A 16961-nucleotide genomic window follows, 5' to 3' on the forward strand; every position below is an offset into this window, starting at 1 on the left:
GAGTGGCTAAGATGTATTAGCATCTTCAATCTAGATCCTTGCTTCTCAAAGTGTGGTCTGTGGACCAGCAGTCTCAGCATTGCCTGGGAGCTTGTTAGAAATAGAAAGTGTGTGTCCCACCTCAAACCTACTCAATCAAATCTGCATTTGGAAAAGACCCACAGGTGATCCATGTGCACTTTCAAGTCTTAGACACAGTGCTCTGGAGAACGGAATCCAAATTCTCATCTCCCCATGCGTGACTTTCCCTCAGTCAGTGCTAAACTCCTCCCCCTCACCACAACATTAATGACATCCAAGAGCAACAGTCAGACTTGACCTCAGACCTGGGACAGAGGCACGGTGGGTGTCAGCGACCAGAGGTGCCATGATGGAGGGAAGAATGTTGAAGGATGCGCACAGATGGGTGGCCCAGATGGCTGATGAACATGGGTCAGAGGCTTCAGCATATTGCTGGGGATGGATCAGGATGATGTTTCTTTTTCTAGAAGGAGCGTCTCTGTTCATGGGTAGACAGTGGCAGCATGGTGGCTTAGGAATAACACGGAAGCCCAAGGCATAGGTTCGAAGGTCAATACTATCATGTACAAGCTATGGAATCACGACAAGTAATTTCAAAGTAATGGGAATCTCCATTTATTTATGTGTAAAATGGGGAAAATAATACTTGCTCTACTTACTTCACAAGGCTGATGTTTCTGAGGTTTAAAGATGATGCAAGTGAAAGTGCTGGGTAAACCATAACTTGCTGTGCACACAAAAGCCATCAGCCAAGGGAGAAACATCTTGATGTTAAATAACTGCTTGGAGAAAGGGAAATATGTGGAGGAAGATGTATGGAGATTATGTTTACAACACTGATTTGTCTATGGACATTCAGTCTCTGTCTCTACATTTAATACCGCAGCATTGAATTCATACCCTGACGGTAGTTCTTCTCACACCTGTGGTAATTACATGTTTACACGGCTGCCTTTCCCACTAGACTGTAATCTCTTTGTAGCAGGGACTATGTCTTTGTCATTTTTATATCTTCCACATTGAGCAGAGTGTCAGATATACCATAGGTACGCAACAAATATATGTTGATTAACTGAATAAAATAAAATTAATGACAGTTGATATGGCATGGTATAAGCTGCCTGAATTGGCATCTGATAGAAGAGATGAATATTAACTACTAGGAAAATGCATTGTTGCTACTGATTAACATTTCAAGAGTCACCAGCCACAAGCCCTCTGCTCCATCCTCGTTCACCTGTTCAGCTGGGTTTTGAAGTGAGAAGGACCGGGTTCTGAGACACCCTCAGGTCAGAGCTCAGATCATACCTATAGTAGTGAATATCCAGACTTTGTTGCTCTTCTTAGAAACTAAGCTGCCCTTAACCTCCCCCTCCCAACCCATGGAAGCTGCCATGTTTTCAGGTGACACTGCTCCTGCATGTTCTGATGAGGAACTTGGCTCAAGCTGGGCCAATCTCAATGCTCCACCTTTGGCCAAACTGGTTCAAGACCTGAAGTGGGCTAATAAGATGCTTTTTCAATGTGTTTGGAGAAAGGAAGAGAGAGAGGAGGGAAAGGAGAGAAGGAACAAGAGGGAAGGGGGGGAAGGTTATTTAGTTTCTCTCTGGTGGCAGAATTTATCAGAAGCTAAAACTCTCAAACTGCTTGAGGCCATATCTCTCTCAGCCACATGGAAAAAGGCCACTGGAAGGTGAGAAAGAGGATCAATCTGACATTTACAGAAAATCCGAGGCGAAAAGAGAATGCAGTAGCCACAAACCCCTGCTTTCAATTCTCCCTGAGGCCAAGCTGTGTCCCTCCTGCCCCTCCAAGGGTTTGGCCTCTCACCCTTCTTGAGCAAAGTAGTCTGCATTTTTACATAAGCTGGTTCTAGTCAGGTTTCTGTCACTTGCAACCAAAAGAATCTCGACTGATAACACCGATATTAAAATACGTTAATGCAAACGTGTCAGAATAGTTTTGTGTCCTTTTTATTGTCTTGAAGGTGAAGCTACAAAATCCCAGTTATATTCTTGCCATGCTATCAATTTAAAAATATCTTTGTTTTCAAAATTTCAATTGGATAGGCGTGTGAACTACAGAAAGGTATTGTGTGTGAAGCAGAAAGTATCTAGCAACAGGAAAAAAATTTTAAGGCTTTAAAAATATTATTATCACCATAAAATTTAGTACTGATTTTCCTATTTAGTACTGTTTAGTATTGTTTTCTTTCCACTATAGTACTATATAGCACTATGTAGTACTACAGTACCTGGCATTAATATTACTATACCATTACCATTGCTATAGTATTGATAGCATATTAGTGTTACTATTGCTACAGTATTTAGTATTTTAGTAGTATTTAGTGCTCTTTTCCTTCAACGAGCTCTAGGATTTTAAAATGTAATTCCAGGAAAGCTTCTAACAATGCTTCAGGGTAGGCAGGTGTCTGGGACCTCATTTCCTGGTCATGCTATAATACAGTGTGGGCATCAGCAGAGGGCTCTCTAATAAAGAGGGGAGGCAGAGATGGTCCTCTCCAGAGCCATGTCAGGGGTCTGGGCTCGCCAGCCAATCATAGGTCCAAGGAGAAGACAAAGTCCAAAGAGCTTAAAGAGAAAGAAAGCTGAGTTTTTTTACTCGCCAGGAAAGGAAACAAACATAGTGAAGGGCTTCACTGAGCGGTCAGTGAGGAGGAAGGGTCAGGTGGTGATGTGTTGGGAAGAGGTGGCTATCCTAATGAAGCATTGACAGCTCTCCGTGTAGGAAGGGCGAGCTGCAGATCTGCATATCATTCCTTAAAACGGGTCCCAGTGCTCACTGGGCAGGGAGGAGTCTTCAGTTAGACCCAGTGAGGGTCTGCGTTCCAGGCCCCTCAATGAGTTTACCAGCTTCAACATTTCAGCACCAATTGAGGGGGAGAATGACATCCAGTTTAGTCTCCTAGGTAAGTGCTACTGAAATGGAGAATATTCCTTTTACATGAGTCGTTAATTTATTTGGTTGTCGGTCCAGAGGCCTTGATCAGGGGCCTACTGTCTTCAGGCACTGCCCTAGGCTTTGTCCAAAGACAACACTTCAGCCTGTCCACATGGGCTTCTAATATGATAGAGGGAGAGAATCACGCTAAAAAAATGCAAAAGTGTACACAGGTTTCATCTTAAGTGTCTCTTCAGAGCAGACTGAGACACAAAGGAAGGAGAGGTCATGTCTACCTGGGGCTATCTGGAAAGGCTGCTCAGTGGAGGTGCCCTGGACTCCATGGCCCTTCTTTTCCATAGGCCTCTCTCCAAGCAATGACTTACTGTTTTATTCTCATCCTTGCACTCCCGAGACACATGGACTACTCTGCAAGAAATGGGGCTTGCATAGAAAAACTGGATAGCTCCTTTAAATTACACAGGTCTTAAGGAGGGGAGCAATAAGATCCAATTTGAGTTTTTAGAGTTTCACAGTGGCTGCCAAATGAAAGCAGACCAGTCAGGGGGCAGTGCAGGTCTCGGGGAGAGATGAAGGTGGCTAGAACTCAGGTGGTGGCAGTGGAGGTGGCGAGAGGGGGGAAGGACTCTCGTGACTTTTAGGAGATAGAAATAATAAGACACTGTGATGAACGTGATATGAGCATTTAATACTGGGATTAACACCAGGGATGCAAATAGCTTAAGACCAGAGGCTCTTGGCCCTCAAGGAATTTATAATCCATTTTACAAGCTGGCTGGGAAGGCTAAGCCCATTGGCAAGGAGTGGCTAAAAATACAAGCCACAGAGGCCCTGTGTCAAGAGCCGGGTGCTGAGAATCACGCAGGGCTGAGCCTTCCTCTGCCCACTCCATTTTTCTCAGTCCAATGTCATGCTCCTTAGGGAAAACACATTTCCCTTGGAAGAATGGAAAAGTAGGCATCCCCTCTCAAACACACAAAATGCATTTATATTTTAAAAACGCAAATGATGGAAAAGTTGTTACTGAGTACTCTGAAGCTGAAAAGTAAATGGAATTATTATGAACACTTAGGAAATAGGTCCAGGGACTTTGGAAGACATTGGGCTCCAGGCAACCCACTGTGAACTGTGGCTGCTAATAATTCAAAGGTTATCATGGGCTGTGTGCACAGAAATATAGCCTGTAGGACAACAGCCAGACCATATTTAGGCTGCTACATTTTAAGAGAGAGTCTTGTGTAGAATGTCCAGGATGATGGAAACCACATCTTAAGGAAATGTTAAAGGTAGCCTAGAAAAGGGAGGAGTCCCCTGAAGGTTAGAGAGTGGTCTTCAACTATCTGAGAAGCTGTCATGTGGAAGAGAATTTAAGTGTGTCAGTGGACAGAGGATGGGTAGAGAGATGCTGCTGGGGACTGCTGAGGGGACAGGGGACTTTCTCTGCTCTACTTTAGGTTAAAGAAGATGCACATCTCATAGGCAGGGGCAAATGCACAAAGGAGCACGCTCTCCCTACTTTGGGCTGCTTTTTGTTCTCAGGGCATATTAAGCTTCTCTTGAGAAGACCAATGTCTTTATTCTGCAACAGAGCAGGCGCCATGTGTGTGATATGGTTCTGGGGACATGCTAAAGGCTTACTCCACGCCCCTCTTAAAATTCTCTTCTGAAGCTTCATTCTTTTAGCTTAGTGGATCTCAACTATTTATGGGGTGTGGTCTACTCAAGGAATATAATGAAAGTTACAGACACTTCCCCTTGAAAGACGGGCAAATGATTTGGCATATATTTTCAGGAGATTTGCAGACACCACATAAACACTACCCATCTGCAGATGCCACATTAAGCTTTGGTTGCAGGCTTTGATGACTGTTAAAATGCAAAAGCTCATGGAAAAGCTGTAAACTGATGTAAATATAATCTATTGAATAGAATGAAAAGGAGACAAGAGAGCTATTTTTGGTCGTGGGCAAAGAGAACAGGACCTACAAGCAGTAGATCCCCTTGTGGGTGGAAGGCAAATGGATTTATGAGAAGCAAGGCTGGAGGCTGAAGAGGAGTCTTTCAACCCAAGGGTTTGGTCTAGGGTTGCCCGGGTCTTTCTATCAGACACCAACCCAAGCTCTGGATCATTTGAGATGAGTGATTCATGGTTTCTGCCCCTGGGGGGCTTAGGTGAAGAACCAACCTGTACCTTGGGGGCAGAAGAGCTGAACAAGGGGGATAAAAGATGTGTTTGGAGGCACTGAGGAGAGTGGGATTAATTCTATCTATATGAGAGGACTCGATGGTGACATTTGAGCTTGGCTTTGAAAAATGAGCCGGGATGTTTCCAGGCAGGAAATGCGAAGTGTGCCTCACGAACAACAAAAAAGCAAAAGGTACAGCATCTTGGCACAGGGTATATAATTTGGGGTGGGGAGGGGGCAGGAAGTGGCCAAGAATGATGCTGCAAATGTAGTTTGGGGCCAGATGGTGAAGGGTCTTGAAAGATTTGCTATGGAATCTGGATTTTATCCTGTGGGAAATGGGAAGCCATGGAAGGTCCTTAGAGAGTGACCTGATTTGAGAAAGATAACTCTGCCACAATGCAGAGGAGGACTCCTCAGGAGACTAACCCCTTTGGTGGCACCTCTTTGCATGGTATCATTTTCCCGTCTTAGTGTTCAAGGTCACAAAGCTAGACTAGGGCCAGAGAGAACACCCCTAACTCCATCTTGTAAAACTCCAGTGCACTTGCCCACACCACACACCCTTTGTCCCATTGAAGGGACAACTGTAAAAATCATCCCTCGAAAAATCTTTCCATATGGACCTAGCGAGTCCTTGCTTATCTGTATATAACTAAAATGAAACACCGCATCCTCCTCACATCTCTACATCTTTTCTGAGGAGGGCGTTTGCAGCCTTTTCAAGGCCATCTTCCTTAGTTTGCTTCTCCTTGGCTCTCTCAGGAGGAAGGGTACCAGAGCATCATGTGCCTTGATCATCAGAAGGGTGAGATACATAGGGTTTATCTGTTAACAGTTCAGCAGGTGCTTCAGGGGCAGCCAAAGAAGCCATGAGTGGGCGGGGGCCGGGGGTGGGTGCATGGGGTATATATAGGTAATACAGGTAAATCTCTTGGTTAAGTTTAAAAAGTCAGATGCTCAAGTGTTAGGCGATTACAGACTCTAAGCTGAGACCATTAACACAAGGAAGGCTCTCAGAGGACACATCCACCCCCTTTCCTGGCATTGAGCAAACATGGATGCTCTATACTTCCTAAACAGAAGGAGTTTAGAGGTTGTGGTGATAGGAGTGGAGGGCATAGCTTGGGGATGTGTCTTGAATTTGTGTTTACATGGCAAGAAACTGTTTTTCCTAAGTTTATTCGGTTTTGTGCAGCCTTGGGCACTGCCGGAGTTTATGAGAGAGGGAAAGCCCCTTGCCCCACCCCGTCCCCGCTTTGGCCTTGTCACTGCTCTCTCTGTGGCATCTGGAAATACAGTTGGGCAAAGGTAAATGGCTGTCCCCTCAGAGCGGGCTGCACCCCACGCTAGGAGGGCATGAGGTTGGGGATCTCTATCGGGCATCTCTTGCCCTGCTTTGGAAAGCACTCTTCCCCTTCCTGGATTTTCCCCCTCCACCCACTTCCCCTCATAGGAAAGGGCCCATTTACATCAAGCCTTTCACATTGACGTGTGGGAAACATTTTTAAGAACAAGTTCAATCCCAGGTATGGAGGAAAGACTCCTGGACTGGGAGTCATTTCAGATGGTTTTGGGTCTCAACTCAGTAGTATGGCCATCTTGGACAGGTTCCTTAACTCTCTGAGCCTCATTTGTAAAGTGAAGTCACAATTCCCATCCTTCAGGTTAGGAGGAGGACCAAGGGAATTTAAAAATGCTTTTTTTTTTTTAATTTTTATTTATTTATTTTTCCCCCAAAGCCCCAATAGACAGTTGTATGCCACAGCTGCACATCCTTCTAGTTGCTGTATGTGGGACGCGGCCTCAGCATGGCCGGAGAAGCGGTGCGTTGGTGCGCGCCCGGGATCCGAACCCGGGCCGCCGGCAGCGGAGCGCGCGCACTTAACCGCTAAGCCACAGGGCTGGCCCTAAAAATGCTTTGTAAATTTAAAAGTAGGACACCAGGGCTGGCCCCGTGGCTTAGTGGTTAAGTGCGCGTGCCCTGCTACTGGCGGCCTGGGTTCGGATCCCGGGCGCACACCAACGCACCGCTTCTCCGGCCGTGCTGAGGCCGCGTCCCACATACAGCAACTAGAAGGATGTGCAACTACAACATACAACTATCTACTGGGGCTTTGGGGGAAAAAAAAAACGGAGGAGGATTGGCAATAGATGTTAGCTCAGAGCTGGTCTTCCTCAGCAAAAAAAAAAAAAAAAAAAGTAGGACACCAATGTAAGGTATTGGAAGATTATATAGTCACTGTTACTATGATTTACTCATCTCCTGGCCAGCCTCAGTCATCCCTAAGATGTGGGAAATTGGGGCTATTATCTGGCCTCCACTGCGAGGTGCCCTGAGATGAGTTTAACGACTCATAACAGCACAGAAGCCCACCTCCCTAGACCCCATCATCACTGAGATAAAATGGAGGTGGAATTGCCCCACTGCCATTATCCTCTTCCCAGACTAAATTTTACCTTTTGTGAATTTTTTTCCCTTTCACTGTTACCTTTCATGTTCATTTAAATTTGGTAAGGGGAGCAAAGAAGTCTGGGTATACAGATTAATTTGTCCCCAATTCGATAGCATCTTAAATGCAGTCCCAGTTGTCTTTCCCTTAGGTCTTTGCATTTTAATAGTAAATAGGACCTAATGAAGTGAATATATAATGGTTGAATTTCTGGTGATAGTAATGAGTTAAGAACTCAAATAAGAGAACAGAGACAAGGTGTATTCAGATCATAGCACACTGTGATCCACCTTTTCCACTTGGTGAAACGAATCCTATTTAGGAGTGTAACATAAAAAAATCAGTAAGAAAAAAAATTTAAAAAGCCAGCACAGTTAGACTGGGGATGGGGCTGGTTAAGATGGAACATAAGACTCTGAGTTAGTTAATAAAGATGTAGGAAAATAGTAGTAGCTCTGCCTTGTGCTGTGGCTCAGATGTCAGTCCTAGTGGATCACATCTCAGAGCAGAAGGCAGGCTCAGAATTCCTCTGCTGGGTATGGTGGGAGGCTAGGGTCCCACATGAGAGACACCAGCAAAGGACTACTGAATGGTAAAGTTACAATTTTCACTCCAGATTTTCAGCAGTCACTGTAAGTGTTTCGCCTTCAGGAAGTGAGACAATACAACCAAGATCTGTGGTTGAAATTGAATTTAATTTGCTGTGGCTGATTTTTTTGTTCTTGGTAGAATGACTACCCTTTACTTCCACCCCACTCACCCTTTTTAAGCTCAGCAATCTCATTCTGGGGCTTGTTTCTACTCTTCATTTTAACCTATGTCCATGCCAAATCATTGTCCCCTTCTCTTCCTCTTCCTTCTCTCTTCCAGGTAAAGTCACCACAGCATGCCACTTACCAACAGAATGACATGGGGGATGTTAAGAGTCAAGGGTCTCTCTGGATAAGCACATTTGACACACGGTAGAATTCTTCCATCCTCACGTGCTAGGTTCTGGGGCTACCGCCTGAGTAAAATCCTGTTTCTGCTTTGAGGACTAGGTCAGCAGTGGTAGGAGTGGGGTTCTTGGGGTCATAGTGGGCTTTAAAACAAACAGAAAAGCCCCTTGTGAATCTAAAATTATCTGCTACATTTAATTTCTTGTCACACTGAGTGAAATTTGGAACAATTTCCAGCCACATGATATAGCGACAGAAAAGTCAAGAAGAAAACCAGCTGGTAAAAGTTTTATGAGGCCAACTCTGAAAGGATCAACCTGACTGCCTGCTATGTTTATAGTGCATTTTCCTCATAGCTACCTTTCTCTACAGGTGGACTGTCATCTCCAAATGCTTCTAAGAAATGGAAGCTAGGCTCTTAAGAGGAAGCAGATGGGTGGTTTGAGGAAATGTCTGACACAGCAGGAGAAACAACTTCAACAGATGCCTTCTTGGCCAAAGCAAGCAGTTAAAACTGACTCTACTGACACCTGGTGGAGAGTACGGTAGCTTCCCAGTGCCAAAGAAAATAAAAGTGCATGTGCGTGCGTGCGTGCAAAGGTGCATGTGTGTACGCGTGTGTGTGTGTGTGTGTGTGTTGAAGGGACTGGAAACGCATTCATCATGTCACAGGAACTAAATAACTCCGGAGGAATGAGGGTACCACGCAGAACCACCAGATGCCTGAATATATAATTGTGGTTAGGTGACTCACTGAGACACATGCACGAACAGCAACAAACAAGAATGTGAAAATAAGACATTAGGACCAAAGCAAACGATTTATTATTTATTTCTTAAAAGTGTTTGATGATGAATAAGACAACAACAACAAACGAGAACCCACTCTCTCCCCTGACCCCGGACAGTTCTAAGAAAAGATTCTACTAGTGACCACTTGACAGAAGTATTATCTACGTCCCAGAGAGATGGCATCTCCCAGATTGAGCTCATGCTTTGCTGCCTCTGGAATCTGTAGTGAGCTCCTTGTAGATTTCTAACCCTGGGATAAGAAGAATAATCTTCCTAAGGAGGTGTTATGGAGACTGCTTTGCCCCTAAAATTCCTTGAAAAGGAAAAGAAAATTCTCCTAATAAATATAGTTATAATTGTCTACTACTTGTTAAATGCCAAACGGTGGGTGGAGAAGGAGGGCTACATTGCAAAGTTCCTACAGAAATATACTTCATAAACTTTACACAGTTTCCATGTCCCCCTTCATTAGGTTCTTGTCTGATACTGCTCGAGGAAGGTCCTTTAGGCTAATTTTATTGGCACATTCAGTGGTTTCCCGTAATTTTAAAGGTTGACTCAAGGAACTGGTATGGGTAGATCTAGGTCGGAAGGTAAGAAAGGAAAGAAGCCCCTAAAAGATTCATGTAGTTACAATTTTATTACATTTTTTTCCCCAACATTTAAGTTAAAGTTAGAATGTACAGTTCCTTAAATGTGCTGGTTCAAAGGTATGATTCTGACCAGAAAGTGTACAGTCAAAATATACCTCCTCCTGGGGTCAGTGATTCTAGAACATAGAGATTCCTAACTTTCTCAGTTTATGGCACCTTTAGTGTTTTAGTAATTTTTTCCCCTTGACCTCAGGTCAAAAGAAATACTTGAATGTTCTATTTATTAACTAATTAGGTCCAAACAGCCTAATAGTATTTGCATTGTGTCTGACAGCTGTTGCTGTGTTTTCCTTGAAAATTAAAGACATTTCATTGTGGCACTCCCATGGTGCCTTGGTACAGAGTTTGGGAATCATGGCTATAAGCGTTTTGGGAATCAGTGAAAAGTTCAAGGGTGTGGTTTACATGATCTTTTTTTACCCCCCACTCTTTGTGAGACTATGGCCACATAATTGGACCTTTCGGTTTCATACTGCTAAGTGAGGCAGCCTGGTTTACTACTGTAGAGTAGAGGATAAGACAATGAGACTCAGTGTGAAACCTTTGCAGGATTTCAGCCAGTCTCGGGAATGAATAAGATTTCACCATCTTCAATAGTGTTTCCTGAGCCCGTACCATACGGAGAAGTTGTGATGAAGTTTCTAAAAAGTAAAAAACACAGCCCTTGCATCGTCTAAGAAGAGGGATGCAAGAAGTCATGTTATCACTTGGAATTACAGGGATGCCAAAGGTAGCCGAGAAACTGGCCTGATACTAACTTCTTAGGTAATGAGCATGAGATGTTAAACATACCAGACTACTTGTATGAGTATCTCAACAGATCTATAAATGGCAGGTTGCCTGCTTTCTCACGTCGTTCTGTTTCTGACTTATATGTAGCTTCGTTCGTACATGTAAACTAAACTAGCGTTTCTCAAACTTTGGCAAGCACCTGGAGGGCTTGTTAAAACAGATTGCTGGGCTCCACCCCCAAAGTTTCTGATTTAGCCAGTCTCAGGTTGGGGACTGGTCTGAGAGTCTGCGTTTCTAAAAAGTTCCCAGGTGATCTGAGTATACTTTCCAGGGATTACACGTTGGGAGCCACCAGCCTAAACCATTTGAGAACATGTTAGAGGAACTGAGGGGCCATCTTGATAGGCTACACTTGATGCTGGGCAGGCATTCCCCACTTCTCCATTCCTGACTAGCACAGTCAGACTTGTGTAGAACATTACCAGTGAAAAGGCGCTTACCAAGGCACCTGGCTCTGTTGGTGGACAGTTACCTTCTCTGAAGGCCACTCACATTTTAAGTGGGCACCCTTTAATTTCAGACACTCAAGTCCTGTAGTATTAAAGGGATGAGACGATATGTGAAGGAGTTTTGCATTTTCAAAGAGGTTGGCTTTGCACTCTGCTTACTTGTAAGTATGCGGCACAACCATGGAGGCTGCAGAAAAAGTGTTCTTAATCTCAAGAAGGGGGTTCATAGCAGAATCAGCTGAGAAGCCTTGCTCACCATCTCCAGGGCTGGGCCCAGGCATGTGTACCTAGAAAAGGCTTTCCAGCTGATTCTGTTGAGAACTTCTGCTCACAAGAGAAGCATTTGAGTATAAGCATGAGTGTGGGGATAGGTCACCCAGCTGTCATCCTCTTATTCATCTGCTGCTGTGAGCCCACACGTGTGCTCATTGATTTGGAGTCACTGGACCCACCCCTGCTGTATTATGTCCTGTTTGTCTTCCACATGCCTGCAGAGAACTCTCTTCCCCTGCCTCCTGCCACCCTTCCTTGGGTGGTGGCAAAACCCTGCCAGTGTGGTTCATCCAAAACACATTGCTAATTAAAAACCATTAGCTGTGCACTGGAGAACAGATTTAAAAAGTGGCACTTTCTACGCTACCAACAAATCAATTGCACCTTACCAGTGGACTTCTGTACTCAACCTGTCATGAACTAGGCGCCTTGAGAAATTCAAAGGTGGGTTTGGAAGCAATTAGCTGTTTTTCCAAGTTGTTTCTTTTCCTTTTGTATGTTAAGGAGATGTAACCACCAACCATCCTGAAACTGACCAAGCCTCGCCACAAGAGCTACGCCTATGACCTTGGCCTTATTTTTAATGCAAAGATCTCTCCAGGAGGAGCTTAGGCCTCATTATGTGGAAGCATGTTCTCCAACTGAGCCTGTGTAAGAGAATACCGGCCTCTCCCTTTTGAATATTCATTCCCCAACTGAAATAAAAGTTCCTGCTTCCCCTTGTTTGGGCACGCCATGACTTTGGAAATGATTCCTCATGGCCTCCTATTTACTGCAAATACACTTTACTTTGTGAGACAACTTCCACTGGTGTAGAGCCTTATGTAACTCACCAAGAGGCGAGCCTACTTGGTTTGGTAACAAACCCACACTTACCCTCCTCTCCTGTCCCGTGTACTTATTTCCTTAGAGCAGGTTCTCAAATCGTGGTCCCCAGATCAGCATCACCTTGGAACTCATTAGAAATGCAGATGCTCAGGCTCTACCCCAGACCTACTGAATCAGAAACTCTGAGGGGGAGGCCCAGCAGCCTGTTTTTAACAAGCCCTCCAGGTTATGATTCTGATGCATGCTGGAGTTTGAGCACTACTGCTTTATGGTATCTCTGCACTTTCCTGCCCATTGCCACAGATTAGAAGGTCTTCCAAAGGTAGGGACCGCTCTCCTTCCTCTCCCCACCAGCTGGCCCAGTGATCAGCACATAGCGGATACTCCAGAAACATTTGCTAGTTACCGAAGCTAGGGCTCTACTTCCTGCTCATGAGAGTGAATAAACACTCCCTTGGCGTGCCGCCTCCGAGAGGTTGCCAACGCTGCGTCTAAACCATCTCCTATTTCTTATGGCTTGTATTTTCCATATTTACAAATCAGCTTTCGCTACATCCTCTCCAAGTTTTTTTTACATTCCTTTCAGCTCAGGAAGCCAAAAACGAGATGCCATGTTTTAGCCAGTGTCTGTTTTAATCTAAACAGTGGGGGGGGGGGGGGGAAGGCATTTCCGCATGATTCTTAAATTCCATACTCCCAACATCGTGATTATTTTCCAAATAATAGAATGAGATTGCTGATTCATGTTCGGCTCACAGCTCTAAGCATCTTTTTTTCTGCTGTACTTGTGCCGATGCAACACAATAACGTTCTATTCATCCCTCTGAATTAGAAATGCCAACAGCTCAGATATGCAACTGAAGGGTCCCCCCTCCCCTTTGGCTTATTTAAAGCCTTCTCACAAATAACACATTTTGAAATATTATACAGCATTCACTTTGAGCCATTTGGCTTGGGCAAGGACGGTTAGACCTTATCTTTTTATTGGCAGCTGCTTGCACAATTCCTGGCACACTGTAACTCTAATTCTCAAAAATTGCCTGTTGAATAAATCACATACCCATTTCCTGAGGTTCAAGCCTTATCCTTCCATTCTGCCCTGATATATTACAACAAGCAGGTGCAGGGAGAAAGTCTGGCTCTTACGTTAGAGACTCATGTTTGGATCCAGCCAAAGAATGGGATTGACCTTCTCAAAGTCGGGCAGTCCAGGTGGGGCTCCTTCCAGCCCCACTCCGGCTTGCACACTGTCTGCAGTGCCAATTCTGGTCCTGCCATCGCAGTGAGATCTCTGGTCGCCTCTTGAAACAGCTTTGCCAATAAGTGGCCAGGCAAGCTGTGGGATTTTGTTTCTCAGCTGCAAAGTCAAACCGATGGGAATGCTTAGTGCTCCTAAAACTCTATGGTCAACCTGAGCTGCACATACGAGTCACTTGGGTAGCTTTGCAAAGTTCCAGTGCCCAGGCTGCATCCCAGACCAATTAGTGTTTTGCAGCTCAGGCCTCAGTTTTGTAAAGCTGCCTGGATGATTCGGATGTGCGGCCAAGGATGAGAACCACTGCCTTAAAGTGGCCTCTAGAATAGTATCCGAGAGGTCTCTCTGTTCTGCTCTTGCTCCCTTTTAATCTCTTCTCAACTTGACAGTCAGAGTGATTCTGTGAGAATATAATTCAGCTCGTGGCAGCCTCTGCTCAAAACCCGGCATGGCTCCCATGATCTGCACCATTTGCCTCTCCGTCCTGGTCTCCTACCTCTCTCCCTATTTCAGCTTCACCAACCTCCTTGCTGTCCCTCAAACATGTCATCTGTGCCCCCACCAGATGGCCTTTGCACTGGGATTGTTCCTCTGCCTGAAATGCTCGTCCCCTAGACACAGGTGTCTTGACCTGTGACATCCCAATCCCTGCTATGCCCACCCCTTCCCTGTGCACTGGCCTTCCCAAACCCCTTATCCCACTCCACTCTCTCTTTACGCCATAGTGCAGAGCATCTTTTAACACCCTGCACAGTTTACTTCTATTTTTGTTGTTGTTGCTTATTGTTTTGTCTCCCTCTGCTAGGATGTCAGCCCCTTGAGCTCAGAGATTTGCCCACTGATTACCCCAAGAGCTCGGACTGTGTGGCATACAGCAGGCCCTTAACAAATACTTGTTAAATGAAGAACGATGGTCACCTCTGTAAGTGGCCGTGAAAGATGGCAGCTGAATGGAGGAGGGAAGGCTCAGTGACGCATGAATAAAATGAATTTTCTCAAAAATGACAGATTTTGAGGGAACACATCATTTGATTCTAAGTCAAGGGAAGGGACTGCCAGGATCTAGGTTAAAAAAACACACACTTAGAGAGATGGAAAGTGGATTAGTGGTCTAGGGTTTACTGGTGGCAGTGGGAGGGGAATTGGTGCAGCAATAGAGAGTGACTGCCAGTGGGTACAAGGGTTCTTTTGGAGGTGATGAAAATCTCCTAAAATGAGATGATAGTGGTAGCTGCACAACTCTGTAAAAATACTAAAATCCACTGAATTATACACTTTCAGTGGGTGAACTTTGTTACGTAAATTACATCTCAATAAAACTGTTAAAAATGCACACTTAAGCATCATACAGAGTGTTAAATCTAAAGCTAACAAAGAAACTTAGGCTATTATTATTTCTTATCAGGCATGTGGATTTTCTCTGGCTTGAGTTTAGAACTGGAGGTGGGAGAGCCTTCCTTAGCCCTTATTTGCTGCCAGAAACATCTATTAGTCAATAATGTAAACTAAAATTCTTGATCAAGGCTTAACTCAAGAGTAATTTATTTGGACTAAATGGCTTTCCCTTAATAATTTCCACACTTCCCCAAATTCTGGTCTTTTTCAGGACTAGCAGTTCTGGAAAGCAAGCAGCCACTTTCTGTGAAAGCAATCTTTGTACAGATTTGACACTTTTGAACTTATAATGCCAAGAAAAACTCTAGCCATGTTGACATTTACCATCTACCAATGGCAAATTGTCCCACATGTCACAGAGTTCAATTTGTCTGCAGCTATGAATTGAGATGCTGCTTGACTAGCAGCCCTGTGAACCTTCCTCCAACTGGCCAATGTTGTGGTTATCTAGTAACACATATGGAATAATAACGGCACGTTATGATTAAAATGATGGATAGCAACAACTCAATGAGGACCATTCTCCCTTCCCTGTGAGCTCAACAGCATACCCTGTTAGGCTACGAAGTAGGAAAACCTTCCTTCTGCTCTTCTGCCCATTTCTCTGCTCACAGTCTTGATATGTGCTCACTCGAGCACAGAGGTTTGGTTGAACCAAGGTCAGGAGGCTACCCAGAGTCCTGGTTTCAACATTCTCATTAGGGAATCCCTAAGATATGAGCAATGCTGTGATACAGGAAGACTCTTGGGGACTGCTGCTACATCTGCAGAGAATTCCTGAGGAGGACATTGTCACTATGTCATCAATAACCAGAATGTTTGAAGGAAGAGACACTCAGAGTTTGTTTTCTGCTCACTAATGAAACAGAGGTTTAGAGGGAACCAGCCGGTGAGAGGAGGAGTTAGAATGCCAACCCAGAGCCAGTGCTCTTAATTGCTGAGTCATACTGCTTCCCAGCCACCACGTGCACGTCACTCAGCTGGGTGCCGTGATGGGCACATAGATGACTAAGCCCTACTCCTTGCCCTCTGGCAAGCACTGCTTGGTACAGATGACAGAATATACACAAACAATTCAAATTAGAGGAGGTTCTATTTGGTATTCTATCAGAAGTGTAGAGGTCCATGGAAGTGTGTGGGAGGGAAAGAGTAACCCAAAATACCCCAACCCCACAAAACACAGATGCTCCCCAAACCATCACACCATCCCTGCAAAGGGGTTTCATGTCAGTCTTCCCAGTTAAGATCCAGCTGTGAACTGAGGGTCTTTCAGAATTCGGGTTGTGTAAAGCGTAGGGGATTGGGCTGAAATCATTCTGACCATGCAATCTGGATGCTTGGACAGAACATCTACATCAGCTTGTTTTAACGTCATCTGTACATTTGTTCTAGAAGAAGAAGACAGTATATCCCTTACAGAGATGTTATGAGGATTAAATGAGTTCACATAAGAAAAGTCTTAGGACAGTGCCTTGGGCATAGTCAGTGCTCAATAAATATGAGTTGTTATTGTTGTGCCTAGTTAATCATGGATTCTGGAGAACTGAGGACTTGCATGGGGTCCTGGTTAGTTTGTTGCACGGTGAGAGCAGAGCTGGCATGTGAAGCTGTGTTCTCTTCATGGGGTAGCTGAGATGGGGACAGCAAGGGGGGAAGGGACAGAAGTGTTCACCAAGTATCACTGCAATCTGTTGAGAACTTGATTTACTTCATGCGTGGTTGTAACTTACAAAAAGGGCACAGTATTAGACATACTATGTGTCAGGGTACAATAATTTTTTTAGAAAATAATTATAACATTAGGAAAGCATGGGATTTCCATCCTTTAGAATGAGACTGTGTAAAAGAGATTTGATAAGAGAATAATGCACTTCTCTGGGGGCAGCAGCATTTGTAAAACTGACTCTTTTAAGCCGTGTTGCAACAATTCATGGGTACTATTTGGGTGGTCTCTGTTGAGACTTCAACTAACGCTTTCTCAGTGAGAGAACATTTAAGTCA

General features: G+C 44.5%; 1 protein-coding gene across 1 annotated transcript in view; it reads right to left on the reverse strand.

The window, feature by feature from the left end:
* Nucleotides 1-16961, reverse strand: part of THRB (thyroid hormone receptor beta) — a 360716-nt gene that overhangs the window by 95663 nt on the left and 248092 nt on the right. The window lies entirely within an intron of this gene.

This window comes from Diceros bicornis, chromosome 2, assembly GCF_020826845.1.
Source record: "Diceros bicornis minor isolate mBicDic1 chromosome 2, mDicBic1.mat.cur, whole genome shotgun sequence".
In the NCBI taxonomy this organism is placed as follows: domain Eukaryota; kingdom Metazoa; phylum Chordata; class Mammalia; order Perissodactyla; family Rhinocerotidae; genus Diceros; species Diceros bicornis.